Below are 12,822 nucleotides of genomic sequence, written 5' to 3'. Positions count from 1 at the left end.
TGTGCTCAAATTGCTGAACTTGTCTGGCTGTAGTCTCTTAAAAAAAAAAAAAAAACAAAAACAACAAAATCACACAAAAAAAATTCCCATTAAGTGGCTGAAAAGGATTTGGTGCTGTTTTATACTCTTTTCTCTAAAGGCATTTAGTAGGACCTATGCGCAGATACTCTGTATGATGGTAAATTAAGGCTGAAAAATGAGCTAGCAAGTATCATACTGTGATTCTGCCTGCACTGATGCTCTGCTTTGGGAGGCAGAGGAATAATCACTGGCATCTTGTCAGCTTTCCCATAATTTGGAAGACCTTGTTCCAAACCTGTGCTATACTTGCACAACTCCATTGAGAGTTCTTTTTCTTGTGTCAACTTTGATGATAAAACAGGAAATGGTGAATTTTGTCTCAGTGGCTTGGATATGTGTTGGGTCTACATTATTAACAGAAGGGGGGAAAAATCATAAAGTCCTCTGTTTCTAATAAGTAATACAGAGCCTTCCTTCTTTTAGGGACTGAATCCTTTTCTGAAGCAGCAGTAAGGTTTTAGGCACCTGTCTTGTTAGTGAAGGTCTATCAGTAGAGAATCTTGATAGATTCTTTTTTCCTGGTGTCTTAGACATGGAACCAGATCTGATGTAGTTGTAATTACTAAGAAAATTACCCCCACGAAAAATCCCTCACTCCTGTAAGTGTTTTGTTCTCAGTTTCCTTCATTATGAGATGAGATAAACAAAATGAATTTGTCCTTGTGACTGGAGTATAGGTGTTGTCTTTGCTGGCAGGAGACAACTTGTGAAGACACCATAACTGAGTTGCATTTAGGCTAGGGTGGGTACTCTCACCTAACTGAATTAAGACAGTCTTAGGCTGTTATGGAATGTAGTTGCAAGTATTTGTACAGGCTTAGATAGGTTTAAACAGATTTAATTTAAACAAATATGCCAGATTCCTCTGGAAATATGTTTTGGAAATTTTGTTAAAATTGTCAAGGGAAGTGTCCCCATGGTCAGCTTGCTACTTGCTGGAAATTATAAGCAGTTTGACCTCAGAAAAATGAGGTGGGTACTACAAGATCACACACAAGGACAGGTGAAATATATGATCCAGTTGGGCTTTTCAATTCGGATCATAGAAATTATATTACCTAGAAAAATACCCATGTGGACAACATTGCCTAATATTTGCCAAACTCAGATCTTTGGTAGATTTTTTTAGATGGTTGAAAATATATATATGATAAAATCAGAATATTTTGGTTAGCTTACTCTCCTGTGTCATGGGCAGTTGTACATAAAACTTGTGTATTTCCATAGCCCATGGGGAGTTACCTCCACTAAAGATGAAGAAACGTTGAGAGGCACAGATAGGTGCTGAATGTTTTATATTTGAGTAGCTCTGGTATGCTAAAGCATCTTAACTTTATAGACCGTGTATTCGATGGGATTGCAACATATGGTTAGGAGCTTAGACAAAGTAGTGTGGACATGGGTAGCAGTGCTAAGTGGCTGGGAAAAGTGGAGAAAAGATTACAGGGGAAAAGAAATAAAAGCTGTGTTCTGACTAATCAGTTCATCACCTTTGCACTTCTGCGGCGTGTTGTACAGCCACTTTCTTCCCAGGCATAGAGATTCCCACATGACATGAGATATGCCCAGGGTAATAAATCCTAGCAGTCACATTATGCTAAAACAAGAGATAAAGGCAGGTTTTATTCACCTTGCTCCAGTTTGTAGTTTATTTTTTTCTGTGACTTCTACTGCAGAGCTTCTTACTGTAACCTTTCCCAGCCTCAGCTCCTGGCTTGCTGATTTGTTCAGATGTAAAGTGCTAATATAAATATTTCCTTAGATGAATGGTGATATCTAGTCAGGCTGCCAGAGAAATTGCACATGTACACTCATGGAATAAACTGGCTGGCATATGGGATCCCTCAGCTAAAGAGAAATATTCAATATCTCCTTGTCCTGCTCCCTGTCATCTTGTTGGAACTTGCAAGTTTAATGATTTTTCCTTGTCTCTGAAGGAAAGTGGCTGAGCAGTTGGGGTCAGGTCATGAACAATATCTGTGGAAGCCGTAGCCTTTCACTGACACAGAGGGGGACTTGTTGGTTTTTGGGTGGAAGTCTGCAGATACTGTGCAACTGTGTAATCACAAATGCTTCCCTGAAAAAACTTCTGTCCAGCCTCCCAGTGAACCCTTGTTGGAGCTGACAAGAACACGGGGTCTCAGTTGTTCCGCTGGTTGGAGGAATTAGGGGATGCATTCAGTCTCAGGCTGGGGTGCGGTGGAGCAGTGTCACACGAGGTGCCTGTCTGCAGGAGCTGTGAGCACGCTCATCAGCTTTTCCAATGGCTGTCCTGACTCCTTGTGGCCACTCAAGACACTTGCCGTGCGCAAACTCTTCTCAGAGGATGCTGCTTTTTGCCATTCCCTGACACTGTGTGGTTTAACACATATTGTACCTAATTAAAATCGGTCACTGCTTATTCTTCAGTTGTGCACGGTCTTTACACCTTACATAGTTACAGTTGCAGTAGGTAGAACAGAACCAAGAGGAAGAGCATCAGAGTGATTTTTGTTTGGAAAGCTCTGTGATACCAGGATGCAGTTAAATAACCTATATTTGGATAGGCTCAAGTTTTCCTCTCTTGCATCTTCATTTTCTGTTAGTTTTAATCAGTTGGTTATTGGCTTGTTTAGCAGGACTGAAATTTGGCAGGAGGAAAATACTGCATTATTTATGTAATGCTGACGATTGCTTTTCCTTCCTTTCCTGGATTAGTTTGTAGTGGCAGGTGGGTTGTTTGTTTCCCTTTTGGCTTTTTTTGCCTGTAGAAGAACAGACTATATCCTGACAGATACAGTTACTCCAAAGCAGCGTAAGCAACAGGGACTATTTAACAGCATTTGAAAACTGTTAAGGTAGAGAGGATCTTCAAGCAATTCCTGCGTCTGAAAGTTCTCTTTTCCACTTTGGAGGTGCTTAGGAGATCCTTTGGGAGGAGCAAGCAAAGGACATTCTTGGCCAGGTTGATTAAATTAATACTTAGATTTGGCAATGTAGGGAGGTCAGCCCAGTTTTTCTTCTACAATAATGTGGGTGGGTTTTCCCTGTTGTTGACTCTTGTAAATAGTCCTGGATAAAAACTTAATGTTCAAGACCTCCCACAGTGGTGAGTGGCTTGTGTGTATATATATAATAGAGTCGGCTGTTACCTTAACTCTCCCAGATACATTTTCACAAAATGATGGTCTTGAAATACATATTCACATCTTACTTTCTCCTCCTTCCTCAGAAGCTGAATATAGCAAATGACCAGAATTCAGCTGAAATTTGATGTTTTCCCACTTTCCCTGGATTTATAGGCATGATTTTTGTAAACTAAATAGCATTCTCAGAGTCATCATTTTTGTGCATGGTTCCTGAATATGACATTTTAATTGCCACACGTGGATACTTCCTAGCCCACTTGTACTGGATTCTGATGAGGTCCTACTTCATAGGTGTAAAAAAACCGTGAACAATTCTAATTAATGTTGTGAAGGAGAAAGTATCCCATTATCAATTAATACTTCAAAATTTAAAATTGTAGCTCAAAATTCATCTGTCACTGGAGTGAAATGAATGTCTCATGATTCTCTCTGTAACAAAGTTAAAGAATTGCTGACTGCTCCTTCCTGAGGGATTTCTCTTTGTGGTAGATCTTCTAAAGTACAGTCTGACGCTTTGTTCTTGGAGTATGTTGAGAGGGTGGCAGTGAACAGCGATGACAGTGACAGAATTTCAAAGGAACTTCATCCCAGCTGACCAGGAGCTAACATCTGGGACTCAGACACCGTGTTCAGTCACTTCTGCATGAGAGTGCACTGGCGCTACTGGATGGCACTACAGCAGCAGTCTCCAGCTGTATGCATCTGTGGGTGTGTAGGTGACCTCAGAGAAGTTAAACAAAGGATGCCAGCCTGTGTGAATCCTTAGGATGGTGACTCTGCAGTGACACTAGCAGACTAGTCTCTGCAAAGCTCTCGGGAGGAAGGCAGGTGTCAGTACTTGTATCCTGTCCTGCAGAGAGGAGGTCAGTGGCACATTAGAGATTGCCCCTCTGCCCAGCGTGCCTCATGTTCTACCACATGTTCTCAAGGAATAAGGTGCCAATGAAACGTGGCTGAAGGAACCTGTGTGCAGCACTCCATATAAACACACCAAACCACATTCATATTCTGACTGAAAGCAGAAGAGAAAAGCTATTTTCTTGTACTCCTGGGTGGTTGAATGTTGTGAACCAACAATGCCTAAATGGGATTACTGGGAATAATATAGGCAGGGCATCCATTATAAATACTGGTCTACTTTATGGTAGCAGAAATTCTTCCTTAATTTCCTCTCTGTAATGCTCCAGTAGGAAAAGTTATGCAAGTTACAAACCCATTACTGACTAAGCAGTTCACAGGTAACCCTGCTGAAGGACTTAATTTGTAAAGAAAGTATAGTATAGAATCGCTTAATATCCTCAGTACATCTTGGATACTTCAAATATCTTTCTAGAATCTGATTGGAGATTTCTCTAATAAGAACTCTGTCGCTTTTTCTGGCCTCCATCCTGCCAGATCCCATGAGTGTGTGTTTTGCTGTAGCATTTCACATTGCAGATGCTGAGTGCCACACACAGTCTGAAGGGCTGCACATCACTACAGTCCCTGAACTGTGCTTAGCAAAGCCAAGCAATGTGTAATTCACCTTTGAGCTGCCCTGTACTACTACGGCTGGCAGTGAGCTTACTGGAAATCTCAGGACTGATGCTCGGCTCGTTCAATGAGGGCAACAGGACCAAATGGTCTGTGTAGTGGCATTGATCCTGAATGTGATAGAATACGGGGGGCTGATGAGAACTCAAGGCCTTCATTTTGCTATCTAAAGTAGGTATGTAATCATCAGAAGATGAAAGGCCAGCAAAACATGCAAATTTAACCCTACATCTTCCCTATAAAGATCAAATGTCACAGCTACTTAGTTTCAATGGTTTTCTGGGGAGAACTCAAAGGCACTTAATAAGAATCAGGTGTACAAGAAGTTGCTTCTCACTAACTGGATTTAAAAAAAAATTGTGGAGCTTTTTTGTTCATACTGGCCAATTTGGCCAAGACAGAAACTACCTCCTTCCATGTGAGGGCAAAAGGTCTGAGGCAGGCAGGAATCACCTCTGAGGATGGTAGGAGAGCACCCAGGATCTGCAGCAGCACTGCAAAAGAAGAGTTTAGCTCTGTGTGTGTTTCTCTATAGTGAGTGAATGTACTTTTGTGTTGCTTGCATTTGTCCATTCTTCTGGTGCAAAAGGGTTTTACCTTGAGTAGTTTCAATGAGCACCAAGAAATACTGTTGCTGCAGGGACAGAGCTGCTCTTCTCTCCTGCCTGTGGTGTCTCCTTGCCATCCCTCTACTCTCCCTTCCTTGGCACAGGTCTTAAGGCAGCTGCATGGCATGCAGGGCTGAGGCACTGATCTGGTTAAAGATGTGGCTGAGTCACTTGTCCAGCTTTCCAAGCTTGTGTTTCTCAGGAGATGTGGGAGTCGCATTTGTGCCTGGTAGTGAGTAGGCAGAGTAGCGTGACACACTAAGGTTTTAAGAAATCTTGCCTGGCTTATTAGAGGGTGTGTGAAGATGGCAAAGAACAAAGGGAATATGTTAAAGCCTGCTCTGAAGAGTGGGGAGTACAGTGGTAAATGGGATAAGCAGTTGGCAGAGGTGTCTGAGTGAGGGTTTGAAAAACAAGGAAGTTTGGGAGAAAGACAAGGAGGGGCACATACTTGGGGAAGGAGAAGGGATTGTTCTTGCTGGAGCAGGTTTTGATGAAAGGAGAAGCTGGCCTTCTTGTTGTGGAGGCAGAAGATGTGTGCCAGGAAGGGGAATCCTTAATGCTCCACGGAACTCCAACCAAATCCCATTATGTGTTCCAACATAAGAAAATTGAGGCTGTTAATGTAGGGTTGGATATATACACATTTAAAAATAAATCTTTAGTACCCTGTGCTCTTCATCAGACAGTCACATAAACCTTTGGTCAGGCTTCATGTCTGTCTGCTCCAGCTTTTTGCAGAAGGAAATTTTAAAGCAAAAAGCAGTCTAGGATGAAACTCTGGGAAGGGATTGGCTCAATGTTTTGCAGTGGTGTTGGAGGTTTTATGCCTGGGTGTGTTTTTAGTGTTTTAAAAGAACAAGATAAGGGCTCGATCCTGGGACAGGATAACAGATACTGTCCCTGCCCAGAAATTGCAGGGACTGAAAAACATGAGTCGCAGCCTGCTCCAATGCAGCTGCTGTCCAGTGTTCCTGTTAAGAGTGAGAGCACCTTCACACAGCACATGATGTAAGGGAATGTCCAGTCCACAACCTACAAAAGGAGCGTGGCAGATCTCAAGGAGAGGTAGGCAATCCCCATGCAGTGCACTGAGCTGCCCTAGCAGGACCCACCACAGGAGAGTGCTACTTTCTGTGAGTAATTGTGTCAATGCTGGTCAATACCTTATGTGCCTGCAGCATGTCCAGGGGCTGCAATTTTGCACTGCAGGGTGTGCAAAGACTTTGCATGGGCAGACGAGAATGGTTGCAAATCACAAACATGCCCAAGCAGCTGATGAAAACAGGGTGTTTGTACTGGAGAAGCAGCAAACATTTCTTTAGTTATCTACAAAGATGTCACCTGCCATTAGTTGGTTTGAAGTGGCTGCAGTCCAGGCAGCTGTAGGTTAAAAAAAAAAAAAAAGGCTTGATTCAAGCTGCCTGTGATGCCAAATCTGTTGGGTTCCTGATGGGAGACTGGGACAAATGGAAGTGGTGTCAGGCCTTGCTTGTGAATTTGGTGTGAAATCTGAGAACAGATTGGAGCCCTGGCTTGTCTTTAAAGCTGGATCCCCCTTAGGAAGAAGAGTAGCTTCCCCACCCTTCTTCAGAGCTGCTGCTCTGAGTTGAAATAGGTATCCTTATCTCAGAGGCTGAATATATCCCCTCTTACCTGTAAGACCCAACTCAAAGGGAAAAAAGATTGTTTTATAAAAGACTGGAGCTATTAAATACTTAAGACCATGGTGCATCATGTGTGGTTTTCTGGCTGATGGTGTAAGTGGATCAGGAGTTGCTCTCTGCAGAGCTTCTGAGGGGCTGGCAGGGACGTGGTTCTGAAGTTTCACTGTACCTTTGGGGTGGGCACCTTGGTCTTTCAGGCAGCAAGTCACAAGCATCCCCTTGTCCAGATTTGTTCCTCCACTCCTCTCCTTACGCTGTAGCTCTTCCTGCCCTTCCTGCTGTTTCTGTTTATTCAATTAAATCTCTTTTAAGACTGTGCTATAAAATTTTCTTTCTGAAACCAGCCTAAGTTCATACCAGATGTTTTGTGTGAATGCAGGAATTAAAATACCTAGATTCCCATCACAAATAAGACAGTTCTTTCCCTTTGCTGGCCAGCCACTGTTCCTTCTCTCTAGAAGAACGAGCACTTGAAGGAGAGGGAAGGTCACTGCCTCCAGCAGCAATGCTGGTCCTGGTTTTCCCAGGCTGGAGAACTTTTGCACAAGCTGTTCCCAGGTTTTAAAGATTTTCTGGTTTCTGAATGCAGCTAGAAGCTTTGGAGAGGGTTTGCTCATTCTCCCAAGTGCCTCCCTTTCCCTGCACTGGAGGAAAGAAATGGGGTGGTTTTCCTTGGTCTGACACTAATGCTTTTGCTGCTGAGAAGTTCTGTGTAGTGACAGAAGGCAAACAGTGGTGGGGAAGCTGACAAATGTCCATTTCTTGGGTAGGAAGATAAAATATAAAATCTTTGTGGAAAAGCCACGTATTTTTGAAAACAAAACCTGGCTGTGCTTTGGAACACGTTGCACACAAGGCTTGGTTCCTGTTTGCTTGTTGCCTCGTGCAATATTGTTGATGTGTTTGACCATACAAACTTTCTGTCCAGGGTTTTTCTTTTCTGGGTTGGCATGCAAAGAAATTTTACACCTAAAACTTCAGCTGCTTTTGACAATTTGAGCTGCTGTTGTGCTTTAGAAGCACAGCAGAGAATGTTGAAGCCATTCATGCCTGTTTTCAAGCAAGTGCATGGTCCTGCTGAAGTGTTAGAATGTCTTTGAATGTAATCATACATGTGTGTCCCAAGTTCATCGTGTTTTTATGTGAATATTATAGAAATACCAATGTTCTCAGTTTTAAGACCTATTTCAGCTGTGCCATCTGTTTCTTTATTTGCTATCGAAGACTTACCATTCAGGGAGAGACAGTTGAAAACAATGTAAGAGACTGAATGTTGCTTTATCCAACAGGGTTGGATCTTGGAGGCAGCACAGAGGAAAGCGTAGAGTAGATGGGGGTATAAGCAGACAAGTATTAAGCTAACATAACTGGGGAATCGTTAAGGGTCAGGGAAGTAGTTATAAATGGAAGAAGCAGCAGAAGGTTATTTCTGTGAAGGACTTCAAAGTGAGGGCAAGGAGCCTGAATGTGATGTTGAACAAGTCAATTGAGGGAGAGCGACAGAAAAGGAGGGTGCTGTCCAGGAGGCAAGAAATTGGAGCTGTACTTCTAACAACAGGAAGAAAACCCGTGGCACTCAGTTATGAATAAAGTGCTAGCTTGTTGAAACCAACATCAGTAAAATCTGGAGTCTCTTACAGTTAAGTCTACTTGGTTTTTTTCTTCATTCAACAAACAATTCATGTGTCAGATCTAAATTTATAACTAATTTTGCTTTCTATAGGGCTTGTACTAAGTTCTGCAAGATGAAACTAGTTTTGGCCATTTTCAAAATATTGAAATATTTATTAAGTATTTTTGCCAGCTTTTTCTATGACTCCCCACCCCCAACATATTCGTATTGGGTGGATGTGTCCCTCTTACAACAAAGTTATGACAAAGATTGATTCTGTCATGCATTTGATAATAATATGTCCTGACTGAGAAATCGCTGTGCCTGGCTTTGTCAGGGGGTTAATATACTCCAAGAAATACATCTTGAAATGAAGTCTGGAAAGCAATAAAGAAATATCATTATGGAATAAATATAGTTAGTAAATGTGGTGATGTAACAATAAGGTCCCAGTATTAAATTTTCCCAAGCCATGTTGTTAATGCCAGAGATGATAAAAGGCGAGGGGAGCAGACCCCGTCAAACAGCACCACCTGCTGTTCCCGTGTCGGCTCTGAAGACCGCGGCAAAGGGGAAAGGTTTCGCCCGAATTCTGACTAAATGGACTTTGATATTGAGGTAGCAGCTTACAAATACCCTCTCAGTGGCCCTACTGACTTGCGTGGAGACGTGGACAGGCTGAGCTTTTGACTGCGATAGTTTTGGAGAGGTTTGGTTGCACCTGGTTATATGGGACAGTCAGAAATTTTGTCATGAAAAGATCAAAGCTTCCCTTAAGATAACGAAATTTGGGTTAATATAGATTTATTTCCATATTTAAAAGGCTGCCCTAAATTAATACACGCACCTGCAATAAAACATTAACACATACAATACAATATACATCAACAGATACAATATCTAATGCATACAATAAAACTTGGATACAGTTGCCATATGGCAGTTTACATACCCTGAAACTAATGCCTGGTAGCAGTGGTTATTGACTATAACTTTGGTAATACCCAGCTTTGAAACTGTTGTAAATACATACAAGTAAATAGACAGTAGTTCATAAGAGGTCTCCAGGAAGAAAGGATTCCATCAGCCCCCAGTAATGGCAGCATGTGTCCCTCTAGAGAGAACACGAATAATCATGGGATATTAAATGGCCCATGAGGAATAGAGAGAATGGCATGAAGGCATGGTGCTGTTATTGTGGTGAATAGAGTATAAAGGCACGTGAAGAAATGGTGGCAACCTAGAAGTAAGGTTCCCAGCACTGTCACCTTGGAAAGAAAAGGCTCATGTGCCCTGACCTCTTTTCTTGGATGAGGAATTACAGGGTGGCTTCAGTGGGAGTAGCATGTAGGAGTGCGTGCAGGATTAGGGCTGGTGTAAGCCTGCCTGTGCTGTGTGTGTGCTGCTCTTTGCTCCAACCCAGTTCGGAGAGACCAGAGTTAAGAGCCAAGTCTGGATTTCTGATGAGACTTTCTGTGAGTGCAGGGGTGTTTGGCAGAGGAGTTGTGTGGCAGGTCTGGAGGCAGTGTGTAAGCAGGCACTTAAGCTGTTCAGCCATGTGTACACAATTTCTGGAGCAGAAGCTGAGTTGCCACAGCTATTACAGAGCTCATGCTGAGGAGATGAGAGGTGCTGAAGGGCAAGGTGTTGCCAATGGCCCTGCATCCTGCTTATGCCAGAAGAATAGTGGGGGAGCTGCTTGTGGCAGAGGCAAAGCTTGTTCATATTTGTCTGCAAAAGACTGTGTGCACTATGGCTTATTAGGGGAAGATGCTTGCTGGGAAGTGTAAAACTGAGTCAGAACTCTTCCAGACTGCTTAGGTGTTGGGATCTGGTTTTGGTTCATTTCCTTTTCTAGTAGCACATTTATTCCAGATAGTTCTGTTACGAATGAGGTGATAGAATATATTGTTTTTCAAGACTGCAGAAATACTTGTAATTACTTTAAGATATATTTACTACTACAGTGTAGTGATTTTCATAGCAGACGTAACTTCAGGAAAAATCCTATGGCATATAACAATACTGTAAGGAGACCAGACTCTCTTGTTATAAGGCACATACAGTATGTTCAAGCAGCTCTGTTACCATCATGATGTGCTGGGCTCTCCCATGGCTAATGATGGATGCAACATTATCACAAGCCTTGGACTGACATAGGGGATGGAAACAGTAAATTTGTGCCTTCTCCATCTGCAGCTTGTTGCTCCGGTTATCATCATGGCAATTCGTTTCTAAATGAACACCTTGGATCAGGGAGATCCATTGATGATGACTATTTCTTGTTTTCAATACTGCTATTGTGCTATTCAAGGCAGAGAGGGTAGATTAAAGAAGAGCCTTCGTGGTTGTATCATTTCTCATAGGTAGTGTAGAGGAAGAATATACAGTAGTAACAAATTTCTGATTCGGTGCTGGGGAAAATACTTAAATACATTTCCTTCAGAATAAAGGGACTAAATTCATTAAAATGTTAACTGTTTTTTTTTTTTTTAACCAAAGGTGGGGGAGAAAATGAAAATGCTTTAATTTCAATTTTAAGCTCCTATTTATCCAACTGGACAAGACATGAAGTTTCGAATTTTGGTTTAAATGTAATTTTCCTGACCCTCAAAAATATTTTGCTGAGAGTGAGAAATCAGAGTTCATTTCAGTGTACAGAATTCTTTTTTCAGTTTGTCTCTTATTTTGTCTGAAAATCTAGTATTTGCACAGGTCTAATTATGAGCTCTGACATGGGATTGGATTCTGTATTTAGCTTCTCAAGAGGGGTGAGTAGCTTGCTTAAGAGTGTTTTGTCTCTGTGAACAATCTGGCCCTGAAACTTGAGGTTCACGCATCATTTCCAGTAATGTCCTACTGGCATAATTATGGAATCTCTTAAATCTGTGACTGGGGAAGAGGGGTAAACAAGTAACTAACTTGTGTTTTTAAGAGCAGGTGGCTTAATCTTCCACTAAATAAAGCAATAATTTCAGCATATTCTGATGATTATAGATAATAGTTTTTCAGGTAATGTTAGCTTTTTCAGGTGTGGCATCTTGTTCTAGGTGTTGTAACCTGTTGTTTATTCCTTAAGTGTGTTCAGGTTTACTTAGTAATTGCTTTGCTGAAAACCAGATTATATATTATTTAGCTGTCAGCTGTAATGAAGAAATGCCAAATAACTCTTAAACAACCCAATGTTACCCAATAAACAGCAGGGAGAACAACTCATGCATGAAGCAAGGATCCAACTTGTTTTCTTGTTAGATGGTCGATACTGGAAGAGATTCTGAATTGGGACTTTCTGTGTTTGCCTCATCACCCAAGTTATCTGATGAACTTCAAAATGGAAAAGTTTAACTTTACATTTAAACAGTAGACAGAAGTACCTTAGTCACCTCAAAAAGTTTTTCAAACTGTTTTGACTCAGTCCTCAGTTCAGCAAGAGGTTTTTAGATGAAGTGCTCTTGCAGTAGAATTTCAGTATATTTCAGCTACTCTTGCATAAAATGGGTTGGAAAGAGTTAATGGTCAGCGTTTTTCAGAGGCAGAACGGGTAATGCTATTGAAGCTTCCCTTTGGTCAAAGCAAGGGAACTGTCTAACCCCATCTTAAACAACTGCCTTGCCTTTTATTTTGCACTTAGCCAGTAAAGAAAAGCTTTACTGGAGATACTGACCAAAACAAAACCTGCACACGTGTTCAGACTTAGAGGAGTAATTTCTACACCTAAGTTTTGGGTTACATCCATTTATTATAAGCTACTAAACGTTAAATTTGGTTTAGTAGGAAAGTTGACATATTTTTGGTGTTAATGTCTTTTCCTGACTAGAGAATCATGCAGGAGGTAGACTATCTGTGTTGTGTATCAACTCTTTACAGTAAGGAAATTCAGTCAGTGTTGTGATGCAGCTGGGAGCAGACACAAGACTCCTCAAAAGCCACAAAGAATGTTGATGTCAAGGTAAAGACTTGGGAATAGGTGCCTGGATTTGAAGCCTAATCCTGAAGCTTCTGAAAACTTTGAGGGTCTTCAGGGGCCTTGATTATGACACGCTTACATCCAAGGCTCTCATGTTCTCCTTCCTGTGAAGGATGAGGTGCTTTTTGCTCAAACAACTGAGCATCTGAACAATCAGGCTGCCTAATTTCCTGCTGCATTGAAATGTTCTTCACCAGAAATAAGCTGGGTAGAAAGGAAGCCCTGG

The sequence above is a fragment of the Gallinula chloropus genome, assembly GCF_964237585.1.
Source record: "Gallinula chloropus genome assembly, chromosome: 8".
NCBI lineage: Eukaryota > Metazoa > Chordata > Aves > Gruiformes > Rallidae > Gallinula > Gallinula chloropus.
This window is presented reverse-complemented; position numbering follows the sequence as displayed.